The sequence below is a fragment of the Myotis yumanensis genome, unplaced genomic scaffold (genome assembly GCF_028538775.1).
Source record: "Myotis yumanensis isolate MYYU_CA2020_CCGP unplaced genomic scaffold, mMyoYum1.0.hap1 SCAF_22, whole genome shotgun sequence".
Classification (NCBI taxonomy): Eukaryota; Metazoa; Chordata; class Mammalia; order Chiroptera; family Vespertilionidae; genus Myotis; species Myotis yumanensis.
Genome location: NW_027223773.1, coordinates 12505753 through 12523881, shown reverse-complemented (window position 1 = coordinate 12523881; position 18129 = coordinate 12505753). Strand labels below are relative to the sequence as shown.

Genomic DNA, 18129 nt, shown 5'->3' with positions numbered 1-18129 from the left:
AAAATGCAGTTTTCTAGAAACTGGAATCATTTTCTAGGTTTGGGATCCTGCAAGATGGGTACATTTGCATTAAGCACCCTGGCAATTCATATTTCTGCTCAAATTTAGGACTCCCTACATTTTGTTGGAAATCAAGAAGAAACTGTTTTTCAGCTTAGAGATGTTTAATGGACAATTTTGTCAAAAATATAATTAATTAACTTTAAGGTGTAGTGCATTTTATCATATATAAAAAGTTCCTCATATTTGTATTTGAAAACAGGATGTCTTTGAGCTGCTTTATTGAGTCTCAGTTCTTTGTTTTGATCACTGATTTGCTCACATAATAGTTCTCTAATGCACAGAGGTTTAGACCAGTGAAAAGAGAGAGATAACCAACTGATTTTGCCACTCTGTAAAGGAGAAAGTAGTGTACGTCACAGTAAGGAGCAGTCTACTGTTCTCTCAATTTCCACTGCCCCCCCCCCCCCCCCCCTTAATGTTTCTTGGCTTTGTCCTGTCTCATGTCATCTCTTGTTTCTGGGCACAGACTTTCCCTCCCAAGGGCCTCAAGGACAAGGGCCCTGCCTCCCCCGCCCCGTTCCCGTCTCACAGGGCACGGGTTCCGGGCTCAGAAAAGCCTTTCTGAGTGACTTGAGGGCTTTTTGTATGTTTCTTATAAGATGGGATTTGCCAAATGTGACCTGGAATAAAGGCTGTACATTTCCTAAGAATCTATTTGAAATGAAGTTTCACGGCAGAGGCCACTTTATTGAACTTGAGTTTTGTGGTGTCATCTACAAAGAAGCCAGTGGAAACGCACTGTCCTTTGCTGTGCGTTGTCCTTAGGGGTCGGTGGCTGGACTGAGCTTTTATCTCACGTCTGGCTGTGAAAGTGATGGCCAGGTAGGCCGAGGCTTTGCCTATCGGGCTCAGGTCCCCGAATCAGTCACAACATCGAGAAGTACTAAGGCCACCTGGTGGGTTATCTAGATGGAAAATTCTAGAGCACATTTCCTGTGTCCTCAGATCTGGAGATGGAGGAGCAGATGAGCCAGAGTTGACTGGGTTCAAAGCGACCCATTCTGTACTTACCTTTTCTCTGACATATAGAAAAGCACATCGCTCTGAAGTATGCGTCTTTTTTTTTGTATTTTCTTCATGTTGTTGCTTTTCTTTCCTTCCTTCCTTCCTTCCTTCCTTCCTTCCTTCCTTCCTTCCTCCCTTCCTCCCTTCCTCCCTTCCTCCCTTCCTCCCTTCCTCCCTTCCTCCCTCCCCTCCCTCCCCTTCCTCCCTCCCTCCCTCCCTCCCTCCCTTCCTTCCTTCCTTCCTTCCTTCCTTCCTTCCTTCCTCCCTCCCTCCCCTTCCTCCCTCCCCTTCCTCCCTTCCTCCCTTCCTCCCTTCCTCCCTTCCTCCCTTCCTCCCTTCCTCCCTTCCCTTCCTTCCCTTCCTTCCCTTCCTTCCCTTCCTTCCTCTCCTTCCTTCCTCCCTTCCTTCCTTCCTTCCTTCCTTCCTTCCTTCCTTCCCTTCCTTCCCTTCCTTGCCTTCCCTTCCCTTCCTTTCCTTCCTCCCTCCCTCCCTCCTTCCCTCCCTCCCTCCCTCCCTTCCTTCCTTCCTTTCTTCCGAATGGGGACAGGCATCCAGAAATAGTGCTGAGTGCAGGACTGCTCCGAGGCTGGGTGGGATCTTGACAGTTGGTGGGCAGATGCTCCTGATTTGAGTGTGAGACGGAGGTATTCAGAAGGCACATCCAGCGCTCCCGTGCCAGCCCACTCCGTCTCCCTCTCATGGAGATGGGATTCGGAGCTGCTCGGTAACAATGCTCCTTGATAAAGGCGCCGGTAAGAGCGGGAAGAGCGGGCTCAGACAGTTACGGTTTGTTTCGTGTATAACGGCATCTCGTCACCCCCCATCGCCTCTCAGACTTTCCTGTGACCTGTTAACTGGTGTCTGTGAAAAGCACACAACATGTACATATCCACAGGTCCACTTGGGACATTTAAACATTGACGAAGAAGTGATCATTTTGAAAAAGAGTGTTCACATCTGTTTTATCCATTTCTTGAGAAAGGTTATTTCCTAGATAAGTGATATGAGTGCTTTTAAAAAAAAATATTTTTTTATTGATTTTACAGAGAGGAAGGGAGAGGGATAGTTAGGAATAGCGATGAGAAACATCGATCAGCTGCCTCCTGTGCACCCCCTATTGGGGATTGAGCCCACAACCAAGGTACATGCCCTTGACAGGAATCGAACCCGGGACCCTCCAGTCCGTGAGCCCACGCTCTATCCACTGAGCCAAACCGGTTAGGGCAAGTGATACGTTTTTACATTACTCGTGTCTAATGGAAGATCTGAGGTTTGGTTTGTCTGAGTTGGTTGATGTTTTATTGAAGACGGGAATCTTCCATTCATTTTTGCCCTGGGGTTGGGTAGGGCATTCTCACCCAGACCCTCCGGTCTGGGATTGGTTCTTGTGGGTTTAATAGAATTTGTTGACTCTCCGTGTGTAACACAGGGGCCTCTGACTTTAGTTCGAGGCCTGGGCCTGGGAGTATGTTACAGTGGAACCTCAGTGCTCGAACTTTATTCGTTCCGGAAGGCTGCTCGAGAAGCGATCTGTTCGAAAGCCGAATCATTTTCCCCCTTAGAAATAATGTAAATTGAATGAATCTGTTCCAGACCCCCAAATGACTCCCTGTTTTAATCTTTCTTCTGTATAGTACTTGTCTAATGTACTGTTTAATCTATAAACAAACACTTCTTTTCTTAAAATTATCAAACCACCCCTGCTAGCCTTAATGGGAATCCCTTTTACAAGCATTTGGCCCAGGGTGTCCTTCAGGTCAGCATGTAGCATCTTTGCTTGTTCACTCATCACTGTACTTGTAAGAAATGTGAGCCCCCCAAATGCTGTCCCTGGCTCACTGCTCTTCCTTCATCCAAATCGGCAACCTTTTCCACCTCTTCAGTTGTCTGTGACCATCGTTTCTTTCACACCCTTAGCACATTCACACTCTTGATGGCCTCCTTTTGTTTTAAAATCATGCTGTTTGTTGATTTCACAAGCAACAGAAGCATTCCCTCCTTTGTTGTCTGAGAGAGGCTTTGTGTCATGCTGAGGTATCAGCTTGAAGGGGTTGTCACTTCAAAAACCGAAGTTTGGTTCAACAACTGAGACAATTTTCCTGTGAACAACTTGGTGGAGAACCGAACTGTTCGAGATGGGAGATGTGTGAGAAGTGAGGTTTGATTGTATCAGGTCTCTGGAAAAGGTGACTTTTCCAGTAGTGACCCTTTTTTCTCCTTAGCACTTGATATATATACTAGAGGCCCAGTGCACAAAATTCGTGCACAGGTAAGGTCCCTAGGTCTAGCCAGCGATCAGGGACAATCTGTGGGGTGACTGGCGGGGCAATTAGGGGGGCCCCCTCTGGCACCCGCCTTGGCTGGCCTGGGGCCTGGGGCCTGCGGGCTGGGGGCAGCTCCTGCATTGAGCATCCGCCCCCTGGTGGTCAATGCACGTCATAGCAACCAGTCATTCCGCTGTTTGGTCAATTTGCATATTAGGCTTTTATTATATAGGATATGCCTGGACTCAAAAGCATAAATAGGATCTGTTTTAGAAATGCAAACAATTAGATGAAACTGCTTTGATGGAATTATGACTTTATATCAGAGTAAATTTAGGTTTGTTGCTAGTTCAACTTATGCATCTATTTCTCTCCAGTTTTGTGATATAGGGAGCTACTCTTTTATGGTAACAAGTTTGAGTGGAAGCATAATATAATAAAAACTGAAGCCAGCAGACTAGTGCTTGCAACATGAACTTCGCAGATGTGTCAAAATGTACGAATTGTTCTTCATTTTAAACATTTTGTTCATGAGAATAAAGTACACCTGCTGTGACCTTTTAAGCGATGTATATTTTAGTGACGGAAAATGTAAATGTCTTCATTTCCGAAGTGGGTTGTGAAATTATGGGGAATGTTTTATGCTTGGCTCTTTTAGAGATTTTATATTGTGCAGTATGCAGAGATTCATTCTGGTTTAAAAACTGAAGTGCATCATAATGCCTAGGCTTCTTTTATCTTTTTAAAAATAGATATTTTTACTGATTTCAGAGAGGAAAGGAGAGGGGGAGAGAGAGAGAAACATCAATGATGAGAGAGAATCATTGATTGGCTGCCTCCTGCACCCCCCTAATGGGGATTGAGCCCACAACCTGGGCATGTGCCCTGACCAGGAATCAAACCTTGACCTCCTGGTTCACAGGTCGACACCCAACTGCTGAGTCACGCTAGCCGGGCAGATGAAATTACCTTTTAAATAACTAACTGGTCAGAAAGACCATGTGACCCGCACCTTAGGCGTTATTCTTGTGGACACATTGGCTGCTTCTAATGGAAGGGATAGGTCCTCTTTCTCCCTGTCTGTTAGATTCAGCACACAAAGAATATCGCTCCAGTTTGGCTCAGTGGTTAGAGCGTTGGCCTGGGGACTGAAGGGTTCCAGGTTCGATTCCGGTCAAGGGCACATGCCCAGGTTGTGGGTCTGATCCCCAGTAGGGGGTGTGCAGGAGGCAGTCAATATATATATATATATATTGCTCTCTTCTTTTACCCTACATTACTCCCATGCATGTAGAAGATCATCGGTGCGTTACATAATGTACTGGACTCAGTGTCCTGGATTCATTCTAATGCATTTTAAAATGCATTTTAAAGTAGAAGTGCCATTACAGGTGACTTGAGTTGCTGGATTTCTTACAAGTACAGTGTAGAATGTTTGCTTGATGGTCAGCAAGCATGTCAAACTCGCGGCCCACAATGAATATTTTTGCGGCCCAGCCAGGACAACGGTGTGAGCAGTTATTTACAATTACGAAAGGGAAGAAGTCTCCTGTCAGATCCAGAATTACTGGCATGCACCTTGGGTCAGTTTTGAAATTGATCGCTGTGAACAAGAGTTCCCCTTAAGTAGGAAAGATAGTAGCAGAGAAGAGATGCCAAGTGTCAGGAAGAAAACATGAATTTTATCATTGCCCCTGTGCTTTTTTTAATACAATACTTATCGAAATAAACCTACATTTCTATGAAAATGGAAGCTTTTGGTGTTTTTTTGTGGCCCACAGACACTTAAACCTTATTTATTTGGCCCGTGTTAGTTGAGTTTGACATGCTCGGTCTCCAGGTTAGCTTGAACTGCACTGGGATTGAAGTCCAAAGAACTGGTCCACAGGCATCTCTCTTAACAACTCTACAGCTTGGTTTCCAAATCTGGGAAATCATAACATCCTAGAATTTTACTGTTGAAAGTGAACTAAGGAGCCATTTGCCACAACCTTCCATTCAAATGTCTTTTATAATCTTCGATGTCAGTCACCCAGTGGTGAGAAGCTCAGTGTGTCCTGTTCTCTTCTCCGGTACTTCCGGTTTGGGACCCTTGAACGACACCTCTCCCCTTCATCCTTTGTGTGGCACCCACAGGAGCAGAGAATGCGATGGGACAGTCATACCTGCCCTACCCACCTCACCAGTGGAGGGAAGGATCGCGTGAAGGACTGGGAGCAAAAAAAGGGATGCATTGTAAAAACAGCAAGTTTTAGAATGACTCCATGGCAGTACTTTTTCAAATAATGTCTTATGTAGAGAGTAACTACCATTTATATTAGGAAGTTCTTCCCTGTGGTAAAGTAAGTTTTAGTTTTTTGACCAATAGTCATTGCCACACACGTATTGATGTTGGTCAGGAAGGACCACGTATACAAATGGTGGTGTTGAAAGATTACAAGGGAGCTGAAAATTCCCATCGCCTCGTGACATCCCAGCACAACACCTTCCTCACGTGTCCGGGTGGACGCTGATGTAAACACCGTGCTGGCTGCCCTCTAGAGGTGTGGCACATGCAGTTATGTCCAGTACATAATGGTCGTAACTATGTGACTGGCTTATGTATTTACTATACTTTTTTGTTTTGTTAATCCTCACCCGAGGATTTTTTTCCCTATTGATTTTCAGAGGAGATGGAAGGGAGGAGGAAGGGGGGGAGAGAAGAGGGAGAGAGAGAAACTTCGATGTGAGAGACACACATCAATTGGTTGCCTCCCACACGTGCTCCGACAAGGCCAGGGATGGAACCTGCGGCCCAGGTACATACCCTTGACCGGGAATCGAACCTGTGACCCTTCAATGGGTGGGCCGATGCTCTAACCACTGAGCACTCTGGCCAGGGCTATACAATACTTTTATCATGATTTTAGAGTGTACTCTTTCTGCTTCTTAAAAAAACAGTTTCCTGTAAACTGTAGGTTGTGTTACACGGGCAGCAGCCTCATACATCTCTTGCTTACATCTCTTGATTGCATCATTTTCTCTTGTGCTGGTTTAATCTAATGCTTTTTGTTTGTCATGACCCCTTAAACACACAAAACCCATGGCTCATGTTGCCAGTATGAGGCCACTTCGAGTGACTGACCTGGAAGTGAAATGAAAGGTGACTAAGGACCATGAAGGTGAGAGATCGGTGATGGTTACTGCTCACCAGTCAGGCATGTCCCGTTCCACCACAGCTCCTCCCGGGAGAACAAGAGCAAAGTGATGAAAGCTATTAAAGGATCTTCTCCATGGAAGCAACGAGACTAACGAAAACTTGGGAAGGGCCTATCTCAGACACGGAGAAACTTCTAAGGCCCTGGACTGAGGACCAGATGCAGACCTAAGCCCCTCAACACCATGGCGATCACGGCCAAAGCATAACGTTGGTTGGCGATGTTGAAAGAAAATTCTAGACCCGACTGTAATGTTGATTTTGCTGCCACCTCTGGGTGGTTTCAACAGCTCAGGAATCATCGCTCCTCCCATGATGTGCGAGTGAGCGGCGAGTCTGCGAGGGCTGGTGTGAAAACAGCTGAAGGATTTTGGAAACTCTACATGAGCTGGTTGAGGAGGAAAATTACTTTCCAGGACAAATATTCCATATGGACAAAACTGTGTTCTGAAAATGGACGCCGGAAAGGACTCTTACGTAATGAGGAGGCCAAGTCAATGCCAGGTTTCGAGGCTTAAGGACAAATGACAGTCTGGCTTGGGGCCGTGTTGCAGGCTACAAGGAAACCGTTGGTGGTCTGGCCCAGGGAGAAGGCCAGGGCCTTCAAGCTTATCAGCAAGCACAGGCTTCCAGTGAACTCAGGAGCAGGAGGCCGTGACGGCCCAACTCCTCTTCCAGGCTGTCCTCCTGGGTTGCTAAGCCTAGGAGAAGTACCGTTTGGAGAATAAGATGCCTTTCAGGAAATTGCTTATTGTTGATAATGCTCCCAGGCATCCTCCTTTTATTGGCGATCTTCATCCCAATATCAAAGTGGTGCTTCTCTTCCCGAATACCACCTCTTTGATCCAACCAGGTATCAAGGAGTTACAGCGGGTCTGAAGGCTGACACCCGAGGAAGACCTCTGTCCTGGCCGTGCTGCACTGGGGAAGATGCTGATGCAATTCTAGAAGGATCACAGCTGTGTCAGGGACCGCCTTGGGCTTGGGGTGATGAAACCAGGAGTGTATGAATGGCACCCGGTAGAAAACACTCCAGCGGTTTGTTCAGGACTTTGAAGGATTTGTTAAGGACGAGGAGGTTGCAGAAATCAACAGCGTTGTGGTTGAGATGGCAAACGGGGTGATTCTGAGGAACTGACTAAGCAGGGATGTTGCAACTGGAACAGTGCACAGTAGCAGGAACAAAACGACTGGTGCGAATCGGACTTGTGTTGTAGTCACACAGAAATCACGGGGACACTTCCCCAAGATGCATTCTTTTAAAAAAAAATATTTTACTGATTTTTTACAGAGAGGAAGGAGAGGGATAGAGAGTTAGAAACATTGATGAGAGAGAAGCATCGATCAGCTGCCTCCTGCACAACCCCCACTGGGGATATGCCCGCAACCAAGGTACATGCCCTTGACCGGAATCGAACCTGGGACCCTTCAGTCCATAGGCCGACGCTCTATCCACTGAGCCAAACCGGCTAGGGCAAGATGCATTCTTTTTAATATATTAAGTACAAACTGTTCACTAGTATAAAAACATGACCGTTTTATATACTAATAGTGAATGACAGACTCAAGTGACTTTCGCCTGGATGCCTTAATAGTTGTCTCAATAATTCTGACTAGTAGTCATACAAAACAGAGGAGTCTGGGAGTAAATTTTTGTGTGTTTTTAACATATTCGGTATATTCAGTGACTTAGTCCACAAAGCCCTTAAAATTAGTAATTTTTCCAGTTGCTGACACGAATCCAGTAACCAGAAATCTGTTTCCTGAGACACATATACACAGACACACACGCACACACGCACACACACACGTGCGCGCACACGTACACAGAGCCGGCATGGCTAAGTGTACTAGAGATGCCAATGGTTTATTGCTCTGCTGGTAGCCCTGCCTAAGGGAAGCGACTCTACCCTCATCTCCTGTTGATTTGGGCAGACACCCTGCCCCAGTCAAGGTGATCTGTGGACATGTGATCATGAGTTCCTTCAAGGAACTGGAGAGGTGAAGCCATACCATTGTGTCAGGGTTGGACCTGCCATTTAGGGCTGCCTGCAAGCTGAACGTATGAAGGAACAAAACTAATGAGCAAGTCCGGGAGCTGGTGGGTAGAGCGGATGTGGAAAATACAGCCGACATCTACAAGATGCAGAGAGGGTGGAGGGGAGTGGGAGAGAGAAGAGAGAGATGAGAGGCCAGAGGCTGAGCCCAGACCACGCACCCTGAACAGGACTGAGGGAAGTGATGTCATTCTCCAAATTTAATTTGCTTGAGTTCCACATAGACAGCTCTCTTCCTTGATGAGTGCTTGTATTCTTACAGTGAGTGATCCTTCTCTTGCGTCCGCCTCAGTGGATTTTGTCTCTTGCAACTGACAGAGCCTCAGAACAGCACCAGGTCCTGCGTGGGGTCAGGTTGCCGTCTGGTTGGGGTATCAGCAGACCTCCGCATGGTTTTCTCAGTAGTGACAGACTTGGACCAGATAAAAGGTGTCCCAAAATTCACGCAAGAAGTAATTTTGATAGAAAACACAGGTTTATAATTAAAAATTGTAAATTTTTTATTGATTCATAAAGTATATAGTATAGGGTTATGTATGGAATAGCACATCGGGTAAATGGCCTCCACGGCTTTGCTGGCACATACGCAAAGCCGTGGTCTTCATTGGTCTTCACTGTCCCTGCTCCTGGGCCATCATTGGTACTTGGTAATGCTTATCAAATTGAAGGGATTGAAATCAAAGGGCAACAGTTATTAGAATCTGATTCAATAAACCAAATAAAATTAGGCTTTTATTTATTTTTGTTGTTGTTGTTAATGCTCATGCAAAATTCAAATCTTGCGTGAATTTTGGGACACCCTTTACATTGTACTTGGGATCTGTTAAGCCTCTGATGAAGACTCCACTTATTCACATTCAACAAGACAACATTCACTTTTCACTCTCGTGGCATATACGAATGAACTCTTCTTAAAAGACATATTGTAGGCAGATCGAAATGAGAATGCTTGCCAGACGTACTAGCATCCTCTGCGTCTGAAGTTCTAATTCAAGCACGTCACATTCGCAGCCCGCGGGCTGCAGGCCTCGTTTATTTGGCCCGTGTTAGCCTTTGAGTTTGACATCCTTGTTTTAACTCATGATCATTTCCTTTGCAGCATGGTTCTGTCGGGGTGCGGTGTCCATCGCAGTGCCTGGAGGTAAAGGCTGGTCTTCAGCATTGTGACTGCAGAGAGGGAGGGTTCTACCATTCGCGCTCTTGCCAAATGCTTCTTGTTAGAGAGGCTCTTAGGATCATCCTGACTTACCCGCAAGGACAGTTGCATTTCTGAGTTGGTACCGTTGACGGGCTGCAACGTGGTTTCAGATAGCTAAGAGATGGTGGGTGGCGTCAGGGGAGAAAGGCTGACGATCAAATGCTGCTGCCACACGTCTTCTGAGGTCACGCCCATCACTGTTCCACCGTTCCCGGAGTTTACGCTGACATCCTGCATCCTGAGTATTATAGCTGCCTCAGCTTGCAGACATGCCCTAACCTTGCTTTCCCCAACAAGTTCATATTTACCCAAAGAAGGGCTCTGTATTGGTTAAGTCAGTGGTTCTCAACCTCGGCTGCACATTAGAATCACCTGGGAATCTTCTTAAAATCCTGATTTCTGGGCCTCATCCTCCGGAAATTCTGTTTCTTTGTTATGGTGTGGGGCTACAACATTAGTCACAAAGAAACAGAATTTCCGGAGGATGAGGCCCAGAAATCAGGATTTTAAGAAGATTCCCAGGTGATTCTAATGTGCAGCCGAGGTTGAGAACCACTGGAGTAAGTGGTGAAGAGACCCGTAATGTGGTGGTCACATCTTTGAACCTGTTTCCCAAACAATACAGGAGTGGGCAAAAATAGGTTTACAGTTGCAAGTACGGGAAACACCATTTATTCTTGGGTTATTTTTTCATTATGTTAGTATTTTCCATACGAACAACTATAGACCTACTTTTTGCTCACCTATTGCTCTTGCTCATTTCATGCACCAGGATAGTTACTATATAATTCTGCACAGTTTTAGAAGAAGGTTGAGTTTTCCCCTTTTTTGTAGATTGAGGCCTTTCTAAACACCAGCGCCGTGACCTTGTTAATAGAATAGGTTCACCTGGTTTGGAAGGAGACGTACAGACTCAGACATGTATTGCTGGTCAGGTCGTCCCGAAACAAGACATCTGTGTATGTCAGAGATTCTGATTGAGCATAATGAGGCCTAAGGACCCATTTTAAGATCTAAATTTTTGGTAAATTGTAAAGCAAAATGCAAAGATTAAATAATTTCACCTTAAAATGATGTGGTCCTATGGCCCAGGACTAGTCGTATAAAGGGAAGCACTATGCCAGTAGGGGGTGACAGAGTTGACCTTCTGAGCTAGATTTATCATAGAAAATGCTCAGTGAAGTTGTTGGGTGGGACTGTTTCTTCTGAATGTCTTATGCCTGCCTACCATCCGTGGTGGACTACAGTCTTTTAGAGTAGTATTGGGATGTTACTTTCCTGGTCATCTATATGTTTTTAAAGACACAGATTAGCTCCAGCTTTAGTAGGGACTCTTGAGTTCTATATCGAGCTAATAGTTCCTTAAAATATTTGACTTCTCATGTTCCAAATATATTGATCAGAACAGGACTCGTGGGTCCATGTACATTGTAGAAATCCCAACCTATGATTCCACTCCACTTGAAATGTTAATGACTCATATGAATTCCAGTCAAGTGTTTTGGAGTGTTTAAAATGTAGTTCATAAAACTGTATAGTTTTATCTAAAGGGGCACACAGCTGGAATTAAAATGAATTTGCTTATTAGAGAAAAAACCAATATTGCAATTCTTTTCTACACATTTTTGTCAGGGAAAAAAAAATGTTCCTTTGATATATATTGGACTTTGATAAGCAATGCCATAATATTATTGAAAACTTCTTTTCAAACAAGAGGCAAACTTTTATGCAGTTTTTAAGTGGACAGACAAAAATGCCAAGTCAGGGCATGTTCAGATTTTATTTTAGAAGTGAAAACTTTTTGACATTATGTCATCTTCCCTGTGCCTGGCCTGGTGGTTGGCATATGGTACTTAATAACTATTTAATAACTGACAGATTTTCTTGAAAAAAAAAAAACATTTTAGGATACCTACGAGGAAATTCTTCTGTTAGGTCTAGTCTTACTGATATTTATGGAGATGACTCACATCTGCTTCAGTGAAATATCGAATTGAACCAGATGGTCTTAACGAAAGGTCATTCTCTCGGTGATTTGGTGCCTTTGAAATGGGTCAGTAGAAAGCTTTCCAACAGCCATAGCTTATATCCTTTCGAAAAACCTCCGCACCTTAACTTAGCAAGAGTCCAGCGAACCTGGACCTATTCCTTTTTTTTTTTTATTGAGTTAAAGAAGAATCATTTTCCAAGGTGGACACGATGTTTCATCTTGTTTTGCATTTACTAGATGGCAGTGCAGGGCCCCGGAATGAAACCCAGGCCGCTCTGCTGCTAATTACACACAACTTCTCTCGAGTATCAGATATTCAAACCCAGTTTGCGGGGAGAACAACAACTGCAAAACAACGCGGGGCGCACGTAAGTGACTGTTAGCGCGCGTTTCGGCGAGGATAAAGGCTCGCCATATGGTACAATGACTGTGTCCAAGTTTTCAAATTAGCTTCTCTCATCCTCCTTATTACTGTCTTTACAGCGAGAGGAGAAAACCCCACATGATTTATCTGCTGCGCGGCAGAACTCTTGACGCAAAACAGCAGCCCAGCTCTGTCCAGCTTTTTTTCTCCCGTCGCATAATAGAGGCTGTCGGACTGTTTTATACTAATTACTGTGTGAGCCTCAGATGAACCCCCTCCATTCACGGGCTTTGTGAAGGGAGGAGCTGTCAGTGCGGCTGCCCGCGTGCAGCTGTGCTGTGGCTTCAGCTTGCTTAACATTATGCTGCTTTTTAGACTTGACAGAAGGGATTTTTTTTTTTTTTTTTTTTTTTATTAAGGCAGAGCAGCCTTGTAGCGAAATGGTTTAAGCAGCTGCATTGTAGGGAAGCACAAAGAAGTTATTATTGTGTCTGCGGAGGGGGGGGCCGGGCGGAGGGGGGGTGGTGCTCGGCTGCTGTTGATGCCGATTGTTGACTTGCCATCTGCCAGATCGGGAGAAGGAGGGATGACAGCTCCAGCAGGGCGCGCGCGAGGTTGTTTGGAGAGACGCATAAACATGTGCAGATGTCGGGCCGGATAATGGCCGGAGCTCGAGACGGTTTGGGATGCGCTGATGTGTGCGCATCGACGGAGCGAGTGTATGTGCGGGTCTGGTTAACTGAGGGTCCATCCTAATTATCATTGTTTGCCTGCCTGCCTGCCCCCCGCCCTCCCCCACCAGCTCCCCTTAGCTCGTTAATTAGTTTAGGGGCTTAATACTTCCTCTTCCTCCCCTTCCTCCCGTCTAGTTTTAGAAAGTGGCTTCTTTAAAAGACAACACAGACTTTGCTATTTCTCCACGTGGGCTACAGCTCGCCCGTGTGGTTACGCTGAGGGGTGGACTGCTAACTGGTAGCGGGAGATTTTGACCAGGAATTGAGGTGGGTACACTACCATCTAACACTCACTGGTCAGTATGTAAGCCATCCTTTACAAGGGAATTGTTTTATGGCCTACCGCTAGGGGTGAGATGGAGCGTACCACGTGCCTTTTACCAAGTAATTCCAGCTTCACTTGAACTTGGGTGTCACTAGCGGTGAAACGGAGTTAAGTGGGAACCAGCCTTCTTGGTCCCTACTCTTTCTCTTGGTTGTGGTTGGTTCTGCAAACGACGGGCGTGCGTTTTCATCGTGGAGTTATGACTTGGTTGTGTATTTCCTTCTGAGCCATCCTTGCTGTGAGGTGTCAGAGATGTAATAGAGCTGTCATGGTTTAAATGGCCTGGCAACACCTATTTAGGGCGGAGTGAATATGCGTATTTAAGTATTCGTTTTCTTACTTTGACCTTAAGTCATCGAGAAGAAGCAGGGGTGTTGAATAAAACCTCTCAAGGGAACTTATATTCTAGAACCACTAAAACTGTTGTACATTTCCAAACCATCACAGTAGAAGTAAAGTACTGGGAGACGAGAAGGGGAAAGCTGTGATATAGGAGATATAGGTTGTTTTTTTTTTAAAGCCTGATGTTTATTTAGTGACTTATGATTGTTTTCCTTTTCTCGTACGATTGGATTTTATATTTAAAAAAATACTGGTGGGGCAGTAACGAGGCTTTCTTTTGACTTTTGGTAAATTCACGTTTCCCTAAAACATTTGGGGTTTCGTTGCGTGATGACTAAGCAGAAATGTCGGACGTGTGGCTCACAGGCGGCATGCTGACAGCGACGTGACCGCAGTGGTGTCTTTCTGGAGGGGCCGCGGGAGGTTAGCAGTGGTTTTCTCCACGAGACATGGAGGTCAGGCCCAGTTAGAGCCAGCATGTCAAACTCGGGGCCCTCGGGCCACGTGCCTCATTTGGTAGTATTTGCCCGTGTTAGCCTTTGAGTTTGACATGCTTGATCTAGAGCAGCCGTGGGCAAACTACGGCCCGAGGGCCGGATCCAGCCCGTTTGAAATGAATAAAACTAAAAAAAAAAAAAAAAAAAGACCCTACCCTCTTATGTAATGATGTTTACTTTGAATTTATATTAGTTCACACAAACACTCCATCCATGCTTTTGTTCCGGCCTCCGGTCCAGTTTAAGAACCCATTGTGGCCCTCGAGTCAAAAAGTTTGCCCACCCCTGATCTAGACTCTAGAGCAGTGATGGCGAACCCTTTGAGCTCGGCGTGTCAGCATTTTGAAAAACCCTAACTTAACTCTGGTGCCGTGTCACATATAGAAATTTTTTGATATTTGCAACCGTAGTAAAACAAAGACTTATATTTTTGATATTTATGTTATATATTTAAATGCCATTTAACAAAGAAAAATCAACCAAAAAAATGAGTTCGCGTGTCATAGGTTTGCCATCACTGCTCTAGATCAAAATTCTAGAGCAACTCTTTATCTCACTGTCAGTTGTTCCTCAAGTGCCTCCAATCTGTATCGGCTAAGAGGGTGTAGACTAGCGAGTCATCAGCCAGCTACACTGACCCTCCCCTTTGTCTCACGTATTGAGTCTCCCCTTTTATTTGTAAGGCCACTGAGACGTTCCTACTCTGGTGGGTGGGATTACGCACAAACATCCATAGTTTCAAGTCAGTCCTGCTAGAGTGGCCTCGTTTGGGAGCAGGCCCCGTGCCATTCTCCAGGTGGAGGTCCCATCGGGCCAGAGGGCGCTCGCTGGTGGGCGGGGCGTCGGCGAGTGGCTGAGCACCCTGAGCCAAGCTGGGGTGAAGGCGGGTATCGCTGTGCTTTGCTCATCAGATCGTAGCCCTTCTCAGTTCTTCAGCGCTGCTTGCGAAATCTTAGTGGTACCGGCATGTGTGCATACGAAGGTGATAGGAATATTACAGAGTGTCTTCGAAGTCCGCCAGACCAGGTATAATATCACTTACCTTAGAGGAGCGAGTGTGTGAAAGGCCCTTCACCTGTTTAAGTGTCAGTTTCTTTATCTGTTGAAAGAAGGGAACAGTGACTGTTACCAAGCATCTCCCGAGGAGAGAATGAGATGGGGTGTTCAGAATGTCTGGAGCGGGTGCAGTGGTGGCTGCTGTCATCCCTTATTTCTGTAACGTGTGAAGTCTGAGTGGAGGGTTGGGTAATGCTCTGACCACTGAAAAGTGAGCATCTACCGTTCTAGAGGCCATCTAGGAGATATAGGTTGGTTGTTTTTTTTTTTAAAGCCTGATGTTTATTTAGTGACTTATGATTGTTTCATAAATATGACAGGAAATCAATTGTTTAAGGAGAATATGAACGGCTGAATAGACTATTTGGGGGATATGGTATGTGTGTTATTCTGTAATGATGACTTTATATTGTATCCTATAAAATCCCCTTTCTACTTAAAACCTCCCCACCCAGTATGAGATTGCACAAAGTTGTCCTCATTCCTTTAATTCAGTATTAACCTCATTATTTCAGAGTGACAGTTTTCTGTTTCGGCCGATACTTAAGCTGTGTTTGGACTGTAGTTGTTTTGAGAGTGAGACTTTGAAACACATTACAGTTCATAGACAACGGTTCTCGTGAACAGACAATATACTAAAGATCGCGTTTCACCTCCTGGTGGGCTGTGAAAGCATTGTTTGATTGTCAGAACTCTTTATTTTACAGACGAAGAAACTGATCACGCTCATGTCGGGATGAGAGTGCTGGCGTAAGCAGATGTTTTCTTAAAGGGGAAATGGCTTTAAATGACCTGGGGGAATCCATAACCTCAGGACAGGGAGGCTAATTCCCACACGGATGTAGGTGGTTCTTTAAGATTTTTCTTTAAAATTGTTTCTGTCCCGCATGTTCTCTTTCTCCCAAATGTTAATAATTTCGGATGATGAGTGGGGCGGGCGGGGGGAGAGGGTGTGGCACCTGGGCCGGGTGCCTGCCCCAGTTTCTAAGAGTGGCTATAGGACTGGATATGGTGCCTGAGGACTTCTGTTTTGGTTTTGAAGAATTGGTTATAGTAAAAAAATAAGCCTCCATTTGAATGCTATAAAATACAATGCCAGCTTTATATAAGGATATTTTAATGTTTAATAGCACAGGACAATGAATGCCAGTATTCATAGACAGACGTTAAGTCTTATTGTCTAGTTATTTTTTTAAAAAAAATAATGGTATGTTTACCAAAAAAAAAAACCCTCATCTTACCAAAGAAATGGAAATATCCCAGAGCCTCTGAAAAGTTGTATCACAGGTTAGGATGAAACCACTTAACATTGCGGGCATTAGCACATGTGGACAAGGCACTTACTAAAAAGGCCTTCGGGAACTCCTGGCTCTGATGGGATATAGACGTATTTGAATTGTGCCTCGGAAAAATCCTGCATGAATAGTAATTTTTAAAAATATTGGCCAGTGAGTGGGAAACAGAAGAGTATTTCCCTGTCTGACATATTCTTTAAGGCATCTTGCTAAATGTTTTGGCTTAAAATTTTTAATGTGTTGTGGTTTCGAGGCAATCTGATTAAAGATGTTGGTAAACTTGGTAGCACTTTCTAGAACAGAAGATGATTAAGATACAAAGGCAAAGAGAGGCAGAAACCGCGAAGTTCGAGTATTTTCTTGGCGAGGCAAGCCACTTATTTGTTTGAGGCGGCGACGCGGCATCAAAGTTCATCGTTTCCTACGTTGACGCGAAAGCACAGCGCGCAGCAGCTGTCGCTGCCTGGCATCTCTCCGCGGCGATGTTTAGACTGAAGTTTATATATTTGTTCCAGGCAGGGATTGTATGAAATGACCTGCTTTCCTCCCAGGCATCTGCATCCTGTTCACTGACGCTAAGATCGCTCTTTGTACATTTTGTTTAAGTAATAAACAGGAGTTAGAATATAATGAAAATTGTTTTCTTTGACCTCAGAATTCTCCACGATATATGTTATTATTAAATATGTCTTTATTATTAAAAAGAATAAAACTGCTTTAATGCCCGTGCTACATAGTTTAAAAAACTAATTTACTCACACTTATGCCTGTGTGGAGAGTTTACACCTGAATTCTTAGACGCGAGGACTTTTCTTAAAAGTGAATGCAGATTCTGAAGCAGTGGTTCTCAACCTTCTGGCCCTTTAAATACAGTTCCTCATGTGGTGACCCCCAACCATAAAATTATTTTCGTTGCTACTTCCTAACCGTAATGTTGGCTACTGTTATGAATTGGAATGTAAATATCTGATATGCAGGATGGTCTTAGGCGACTCCTGTGAAAGGGTCGTTCGACCGCCAAAGGGGTCGCGACCCACAGATTGAGAACCGCTGCTCTAAAGACAATCCTATTCCTGCTGAATGAATACCACTTGTTGGTAGATTGCAATTGTGTGGAAGTCAGCCTTGCTGTTCACCTGCTGGGAATAATGTTGGTCTCTGTTCTGTTTCCCAGCCGGGCCTTGTTTGGGTGGAGGGGGGTGGGGGGGTGTCGTGTAGCCCCCTCGAGTCACTAATTAACTTGGGAGACTCTGACATGAGATTAGCCCTTGCTCTATTCTTAAAATGTCTGTCACGCTCCGGATTATACAGGGTTACTTATTCAGTGTTTTGTACATAAGGAAAAAAATCCTTGACCAGCGAATGAGTGCCAGGAAACTTCTCTCCTGCTTTGGTGAAATCGGTGCTTTCTGGGGAGAAGGGAGGGAACGCTCCGTTTTGGGTCCCAGGAAGTAAATCGGTCACCTCTGTGCTGTGTAAAGACTTTACAGCTGCCACATCTGCATGAAGGAGAAGTGGCGCTCTGGCCCTGCATCACCAAGTTGCCACTTGTTTTATATTTTATTGATAAGCGAGCGCTTTGGCAGGAATGAGCCTCCTGGCTGTGGTTGGGTGAAGAAGAAACCCAATCACCTAGAATTTGGGCTGAATGTTGATGTCTTGGAGTTACTTAGTTTTCACGGAAAGATTTGTACGTTCTGATGCCCCGAGATTTTTAAACAAATCAATCTGCAGAGGTCACGT

The 18129-nt window shown here is 45.0% G+C and overlaps 1 protein-coding gene across 8 annotated transcripts in view; it reads left to right on the top strand.

The window, feature by feature from the left end:
* Positions 1-18129, top strand: part of AKT3 (AKT serine/threonine kinase 3) — a 228266-nt gene that overhangs the window by 97788 nt on the left and 112349 nt on the right. The window lies entirely within an intron of this gene.